Source organism: Otolemur garnettii, unplaced genomic scaffold, assembly GCF_000181295.1.
Source record: "Otolemur garnettii isolate 467f Iridium unplaced genomic scaffold, OtoGar3 scaffold00096, whole genome shotgun sequence".
Classification (NCBI taxonomy): domain Eukaryota; kingdom Metazoa; phylum Chordata; class Mammalia; order Primates; family Galagidae; genus Otolemur; species Otolemur garnettii.
In genome coordinates, this window is record NW_003852491.1 from 476376 (window position 1) to 485288 (window position 8913).

Below are 8913 nucleotides of genomic sequence, written 5' to 3' on the forward strand. Positions count from 1 at the left end.
AAAAAAAAAAAAAAAAAAAAAAGAGTTTGAGGTTGCTGTGAGCTGTGATGTCACAGCCCTCTACCTAGGATGACACACTGAGACTTTGTCTCAAAAAAAAAAAGAAAAGAAAAGAAAAGAAAAAAACTAGCTGGCTGTGCTGGTGCATGCCTGTAGTCCCAGCAACTAAGGAAGTTGAGGCAGGAGAATCACTTGATCCCAGAAGCTTGAGATTGCAGTGAGCTGTGGTGACGCCACTATACTCTAGGCCTGGCAACAAAGTGAGAGAGAACTTGTTTCAAAAAAGTTAAATTGCAGGTATAAAGTTAAAAAGGAAATTCTATCCCTTACTGTGGTCTTCCTTTTCCAGCCAAATCCCACAGCTCAGAAGTAACCACTATAAAATATTTTGCCATGCAAACTTCCAGATTTTTTTTTTTTGCGACAGAGTCTCACTATATTGCCCTTGGTAGAGTGCTGTAGCATCACAGCTCACAGCAACTTCAACTCTTGGGCTTAAGAGATTCTCTTTCCTCAGCCTCCCATGTAGCTAGGACTATAGGTGCCAGCCACAATGCCCGGCTATTTTTGGTTGCAGTTGTCATTGTTGTTTAGCAGGCCCAGGCCAGGATTGAACCCGCCAGTTTCTGTGTATGTGGCTAGTGCCCTACTCACTGACCTATAGGCACACAGGCTAACCTTCCAGATCTTTTCCTGTGCAAATACTAGGCAGACAGACCTTGAAATTCAAACATGCCCCACCTCATCCTGGAGCTGGCCCTAGACAGGACAAGGGTGGAATATACCATCTAAAAGACAGAAGAGGGGTGATCTCATAGCTTCTACAAGGTTTTCCGCAGCTATGGGTGAGCCATCCAGATGGCTCTGTGGGTCTTTGCTGGGTTTTCCTTTCCTTTCCTTTCCCTTCTCCTTCCCCTTTCCCTTCCCTTTCTTTTTTTGGGGGGGGGGAGGGGACAGAGTCTTACTCAGTTGCCCTAGGCCAGAGTGTCCTGGCCTCAACCTAGTTCACAGCAACCTCAGACTCTTGGGCTCAAGTGATCCCCCTGCCTCAGCCTCCCAAGTAGCTGGGACTATAGGCACCCCCACAACACCCAGCTATTTTTTCTATTTTTGGTAGAGATGGGTCTCACTCTTGCTCAGGCTGGTCTTGAACTCTGGCCTCCCAGAGTATGTGCTGGGCATTTCTAATGCACAATAGGCCCAGGACTTCCTGTGCCAAGAAGGTGAAATATGGAAGACTGTCAGGCTGCTGCTTAAAAACATATAGCCCAGCTGGCGTGGTGGCTCAGCCTATAATCCTAGCACTTTAGGAGGCTGAGGTGCGTGGATCACCTGGCTCAGAAGTTCAGATCGGCCTGAGCAAGAGTGCGACCCTGTCTGTAAAGAAACAAAAAACTACCCGGGTCTTGTGGTGCATGTCTGTAGTTCCAGCTACTTGGAAGGATGAGGCAAGAGGATCATTTGAACATGGGAGATCGAGGTTGCTGTGAGCTATGACAACACAGCACTCTACCAAGAGTGACTGAGTGAGACTCCATCTCAAAGAAAAACCAAGCCAAAACCAAAAACTAAAAATCATACAGCCCAAGTACACAGTGGACAGGGAATCTGCCCAGTTGACATTTTAGGAACTAGATCCCTCCTATGATCCCTGTGACCAGTGCAGTTCTCCAACACCCCCCACCCCCACCCACCGCCCCGCAGCCAATGGAAGGATGGAACTCACCTCTTTGCAGTTGGAAAGAGTCTGTAATAGCAGGGGGCACTGTTTCCTGTGATCTCTTCTACTGCTGCCCTGTGGTGAGGTGGAGACACCATGAACTTTATTATGTAATTCATATATTGTACAATTTACCCATTGAAATTATATAATTCAGTGTCTTTTAGTATATTCACAGAGTGGTGCGACCACCACCACTACAATTAATTTTAGGACACTTTCATCACCCCAAGGAAGAAACTCTATTCCTCTTAGTAGTTACTCTTTTTCCAGACTCTGGCAACCACTAATCTACTTCTGTCTTTCCAGATTGTCCTAATCATTGATATAAATGAAATCATATGTTTTTTGTATCATGGTGGTGAGTCTGAGGTTGCTGTGAACTAAGCTGAGGCCAGGACACTCTGGCTTGGGGCAACTGAGTAAGACTCTGTCTCCCCCACCCCCCAAAAAAGAAAGGGAAGGGACAGGGGAAAGGGCAGGAGAAGAGGAAGGGAAGGGAAGGGGAAGGGGAAGGCAAGGGAAAGGAAAGGAAAGCCCAGCAAAGACCCACAGAGCCATAGCTGCAGAAAACCTTGCAGAAGCTATGAGATCACCCCTCCTCTGTCTTTTAGATGGTATATTCCACCCTTGCCCTGTCTAGGGTCAACCCCAATCATTGATATAAATGAAATCATGTTGTTTTTTGCTACATGTTTCATGTAGCATATTTTCTTTCTTTCTTTTATACTACATGATTCCATTTATATTAATTTCCAGAATTAATACTATTCTGGATTTAGAAGTGAGAATGGCGGTTACCTAAGGTGGAAGGTGGTGGGGGTTGACTGGGAAGGAACACAACTGAACCTTCTGGATGCTAGAAATGGGTGATGGTAATGTATGTAAAAATCTGTTAACTTTACACTCAAAATTCATGCTGTTTACTGTCTAACTGCACTGCCTCCAGAATGCTCAAATTGACTGGTCCCTAGAGATCAGCTAGTCCCAAACCACTGGCTTTGTAGAGAAGGAACTAGGAAGGGACATGCCAAATCCACGCCAGAATTAATTCCCGACCCTCTTCTAGGTTGCTATTCATTACACCATCCACCTTCTCTTGGGTCCTTCATTACATTTGGGCATCAAACATTTTATTTCTGTATTTCTTTCTCCTGTCACCCAGCTAGTCACCTCTATATGCAGGCAAGGGTGCTGGGTCTAGCCCTGGGCTCAGCTTCCACTGACCCTTCCGAGGCTGCTGCGTCTTTGGCATTGGGTAGTGGGTACATCTGTGGTAGACACTAAATTCCATCTATGGCTAGACTCTGCCTCTTTTTCCTGTTTCCACCACACAGACACAGTCCACGGTCTCTTAGGATTGGGTACCCACAGGAATTTGGGCCTTCCTCTGTGTTTATGGCTGAGGAGAGGAAAGCTTTGTGTAACATCTTCCATTCTGCTCAGTCCCCAAGCCGCACAGCCTGCCCTCCTCACCTGAAGTCCTGCTTTTCTGTCCCATTTCCACCACCCCTCCCCTTTGTGCTTGGACCAGCAGCCCACACAGGTGTCAGAAAGCAGCTTCCCTGAGACCCACTTCTTATGTTTTTCCTACGTTTTCTCTATGCTGCTGTCAGGCCCATCCTGGGCAGCTCCCCTAGGAATACTGTCAGCCCAGGGGCTGGTTGAGGGGATGCTAGAACTGCTCCCACCTTTGCGCTCATGGAGCCTCCATTCCCCTTGAAGTCCAGGCTGATAAGAGAGCGGCATCGCTGTCTAGCTGGGCTCACTTTATTCCCATTTGGAAGGCATATGTATCCGAAATACTTAAAAAGAACACACAGGACCAGGCCAGGAGGCTCATGCCTAACCCTAGCACTCAAGAAGGGCCAGTAGGGAGGATCACTTGAGGTCAGGAGTTCAGAGACCCAGCCTTATAAAGAGGGAAATCCCCGCTCTATGAAAAAAATTAAAATAAAAAAAATCAGCCCTTTGTGGTGGGCACCTGTAGTCCCAGCTATTCCAGAGACTGAGGCAGGAGAATCGCTTGAGCCCAGAAGTTGGAGGCTACAGTGAGCTGTGATGACACCACTGCTCTCCAGCCAGGGCGAGGGAGGAAGATCCTGTTTTGTAGGGTTTTTTTGTTTGTTTTTATCTTATCACCAAGGAATACATACATACGCAATGTGGAACCATGAAGAGATATACAAAAACAAACTGCCTTGCTATAATGTCACTCACCAGAGACCACCTACTAGGATTTCCACAGCCTTCCCACATTCCTACATTTATGCCAAGCAGGAACACGTGGGTCCCTTACCCGCCCCCAGCATGTCCCGGGAAGGGCCAATCTCACCATCCTGAGTCTTTCTGGCATGTCCTCAAATGGCTCCAGATCGGGGTGGGGGTGGGGTTAGGGGACAAATGGCTCACATCTTCCAGGGAAACTACCTGTGGTGCAGACCCCTGCGACCCAGGATGACCCTGGGCTGGTAAGGGGAACAAGAAGGGTCAGAGGCTCAGCAGAGTAGGGGATGTCCCCAGGCAGGGGGCGGGGCAGCTTTCTTTTTTTTTTTTGTAGCATGTTTTTAAAGTTCATCCATCATGATGGAGCATGTATTAGTACTTCATTCGTTTTTATCACCAAAATTCCCTTGTATGGATATACCACATTTTCATTATCCATATATCAGCTGATGGCCATTTGGGTTGTTTCATCTTTTGACTATTATAAATAATGCTACAATAAATATTTGTTTCCAAGTTTTCTTTTCTTTTCTTTCTTTTTTTTGAGACAGAGCCTCAAGCTGTCGCCCTGGGTAGAGTGCTGTGGTATCACAGCTCACAGCAACCTCCAATTCCTGGGCTCAAGCAGTTCTCTTGCCTCCACCTCCCAAGTAGCTGGGACTACTGGCCCAGCTATTTTTTGGTTGCAGTCGTTGTTTGGTGGGTCTGGGCTGAATTCGAACCTGTCAGCTCAGGTGTATGTAGCTGGTGCCTTAGCCACTTGAGCCACAGGCGGCGAGCCTGTTTCCAAGTTTTAGGGTAGACATCTGTTTTCATTTCTCCTATGTATCTATGGAATTGCTAGGTCATATAGTAACTCTGTGTGTAGCTTTTTGAAGAACTGCCAAACTGCTCTCCATTTATCATTCCTTTCAGCAGTGTATGAGAGTTCCAGTTTCTCTACATGCTTCCCAACATTTGATATTATCTGAGTTTTCATTTATAGCCATCCTAGTGGGTGTGGTTTTGATTTCCACTCTCTAAATGGTTAATGCTACTCAGCATCTTTTCATATATTTATTGGACATTTGGATATTTTCTTTGGAGAATATCTATTTTCGTTTGTTTGTTTGTTATTTTTTTTAGCAGGCCTGGGCCGGGTTCAAACCCACCAGCCCTGGTCCATATGGCTGGTGCCCTAATCATTGACCTGCAGGCACCCAGTCAGAAATATCTATTTTTAATAGAGTTATTTATCTTTTTATTACTGCGTTGTAAGAGTTCTTTATATATTCTAGCTACAAATCACTCAGATATATGATTTGCAAATATTTTCTCCCATTCTCTGGGTTGTCTTTTCACTTTCTTTTTTGTTTTTGAGACAGAGTCTCCAGTTGTTACCGTGGATAGAGTGCGGTGGCATCATAGCTCACAGCAACCTCCAACTCTTGGGCTCAAGTGATCCTCTTGCCTCAGTTTTTTCTATTTTTAGTAGAGACAGGGTCTTGCTTTTGCTCAGGTTGGTCTCGAACTTGTGACCTAAAGCAATCCACCTGCCTTGGCCTCCGAATGCTAGGATTATAGGCGTGAGCCACTGCAGCCGGCCTTGTCTTTTCACTTTCTTGATGGGTTGAGTCTCACAGAAGTGAGGACTTTGCTTCTCAAAACTTGGAGATCTTTGTCCATGGTAGAGGAGAGGCAGATTTGGGAAGGGGAGTTCAGCTTGGAATTGGAGTGTGCCAACTAAGGGTCCCTGAGAAGGGTTTACTGTTATTCCTCTTGGATATGGCAACTTTGAGGTATAGTTCAAACTGTTTTTCTCCCATATTTAATTCCCTTTTATTATCCCAAACTCTTCAAAAAAGCCTGAACACCATTGTATGATGGTGAAGGACGCAATTAAGAAGACCAAGCAAAATCTCAGTGTGATGCAAGCCGTATCTCCTTGCTGTGGCCGTTGAAGACACTTGTCTTCCTAAAGTTACTGGAAATGATGCCTATTCCTCCTTCAGAGAGGAACTCAAATGTCATTCCTTCAGAGAATCTTCTCGACCTACCAGGTTCACCTTTAAAATCTCTCATTACTCCACTTTCACTCATAGCAGCCTTGCAGTTTATAATGGTATGAAATAATGACTATTTGAGTAATTTTGCTATTTATTTATGTATTCATTTATTTTTGTTGCCCCAGGTAGAGAGCTGTGGTGTCACAGCTCACCACAACCTCAGGCTCCTAGGCTGAAGTAATTCTCTTGCCTCAGCCTCTTGAGTTGCTGGGATTACAGGCACCTGCCACAGCACCCGGCTATTTTTAGAGGCGGGTCTTGCTCTAGTTCAGGCTGGTCTCGAACTTGTGAGCTCAGGAGATCTGCCTGCCTCAACCTTCCAGAATGCTAGGATTACAGGCATGAGTCACCACGCCCAGCCCTTTGAGTAATTTCAGTTTCTCTTTTCCTCCCTCACTAGACAGCTCCCCAATTCCTAGTATGGTATTATACACAGTTGGAACTTAATGAATATTTGCTATAAGAATGAACACTCAGAAATGCTAAGCTTACCTACCATCTGTTTAACAATTCCCTGGAGAGATTCTCTTTTTCATGGCTACTGTGAAAGTGGCACCTCATTGGTCTGATTGGTTTAAATTACCATGTAACCTATCAATGGGGCTAAAGGGATGGAATATGCTGATTGGGCAGGTCTAGTTGTGTGTTCATTTTCGGAGCTCGGGGAGTAGAGAGGGCTGTTTTCCTGAACTGAGAATAGAGTGAGCTGATTCCCTGAAGACAAGTCAAGATGCTCAAGCAAAGAAGGGGCACTTCTGCTGGGCAGATAAAATATACAGAGACTCAGAAATTAGATAATTTGTCTAATTTGTCTACTAAAGGCCACAGACCTTTAAGTAGTCGAGGTCTTTGGTGGCTATGGTTGTTTATTATTTTTATTTTTCATTTTTGAGACAGAGCCTTACTCTGTCGCCCTGGGTAGAGTGCCATGGCTTCATTTTAGCTCACAACAACCTCAAACTCTTCAGCTCAAGTGATCCATTTGCCTCAACTTCCTGAATAGCTGGGACTACAGGTGCCTGCCACAATACCTGGCTAATTTTTTGTATTTTTAGTAGGGATGGTGTCTGGCTCTTGTCCAGGCTGGTCTTGAACTCTTTTTTTTGGAGACAAAGTCTCATTTTGTCACCCTTGATAGAGTGCTGTGACGTCATAGCTCACAGCAACCTCAAACTCCTGGGCTTCAGAGATTCTCTTGCCTCAGCCTCCCAAGTAGCTGGGACTACAGGTGACTGTCACAACGCCTGGCTATTTTTAGAGACGAGGTGTCCTCTGGCTCAGGCTGGCTGGTCTTGAATTCCTGAGCTCAGGCAATCCACCCCCCTCAGCCTCCCATGTGCTGGGATTACAGGTGTGAGATACCATGCCCAGCCTTTAGTAGGGTTCTTGCTCTTCCTCAGGCTGGTCTGGAACTCCTGAGTTCATGCAATCCACCTGCCTTAGCCTCTCAGAGTGCTAGGACAGGGCCTGGCTTTTTATTTTATTTTGTAATGATCTTGCTGTGGGCTTGGACAGCAATTATTTTATTTTATTTATTTATTTGCAGTTTTTGGCCGGGGATAGGCTTGAACCCGCCACCTCCGGCATATGGAGCTGGGGCCCCACTCCTTTGAGCCACAAGCACTGCCCTGGACAGACTAATTTAACCTCTTCCATCTCTTCTTCCTGCTTAACTTCCCTGGGGTCAGAATTTCAGGTACAATTTTGTCTTTTGCCAAAAGCTATTTTTCTCTTTGGGGGGTTATAAATACAGGGGGAAAAAAAGATGTGTGTGTTACTCTGAATGCCTAAACTTTGAAATCGGACGGCTTTAGTGCTAGCTCGGTCCTTTCTTGGCTGTGTCACCTTGGTCAAGCTATTATCTCCATAATCCTCAGTTTTATGATCTATAAAACAGGGCTAATGTTACCTCATAGAGTTGGTGTGAAGAAGGAATAAGATAAATCTTTCAATAAATGTCACTGTCACTATTTTCATATCTAAAATGGAATTTGTGAAATTTCTAAAATATCATTAGAAATGTTATCTGAAAGGGTATAATAGCAAAATGTAGGCAGTAGTTATTAGTTTTATTTCCTTTTCTTCTTTATACCTTTCCATATTAACTGATTTCTCCACTCATTCCACAGGTTTGTATTAAACACCTATGTTTAATACTATGTGCCAGGCCCTGTGTCAGGAATAGTTAAGATAAAGCAATGTACAAAACAGGTAAGCTTAGCCGGGCCTTGTGGCTGGCGCCTGTAGTCCCAGCTACTTGGGAGGCTGAGGCAAGAGAATAGCTTAAGCCCAAGAGTTTGAGGTTGCTGTGAGCTGCCACGTGACAGCACTCTATCCGGGAGGACACAGTGAGACTCTGTCTCAAAACAACAACAGCAAAAACTAGGTAAGGAATGACGAGAGGCGGGTGTTAATAAAACATTTTTTCACAAGTAATTGTAATTGTCATAAGCGACTCCGTTTTTGTAAAGTAGTAATCTGGAAACACCAAAGCATTTGCAACAAAAATGTTTTAAGATTATTTATAGAGATTTATACAAACAGCTATGGGATCGAATTACTAGTGATTTTGGAAAGGACGGGAGCTATATGAGTGGCTGAGAGAGGATAGGGAAGCGCTGAGGTAGGGAGGGGACTGGAGGTCCTTTCCGGAATGGCCCCTTCGTGGCTGGGTGCTAGGCCCACCCTAAGCATTGTGTATTCAGAAGCTCCAGGGGCCGCAACTTAGCGCCAATCATTGTTCCCAGGGCTCAGAGCCAGCTCCAGAGCCGGGAAGTCAGAGCGACAGTTGCCGGAGAGGTGGCAGCGGAGAGGGTTGGGGAGCGGCCACGTGAGCACCGCGCGGTGAGCCAGCCCGGAGCTGCTCCGCCCCTGTCGGCTGCTCCTGCCCAGCCCAGCCCCAGCCTCGGTTCCAGCCTCAGA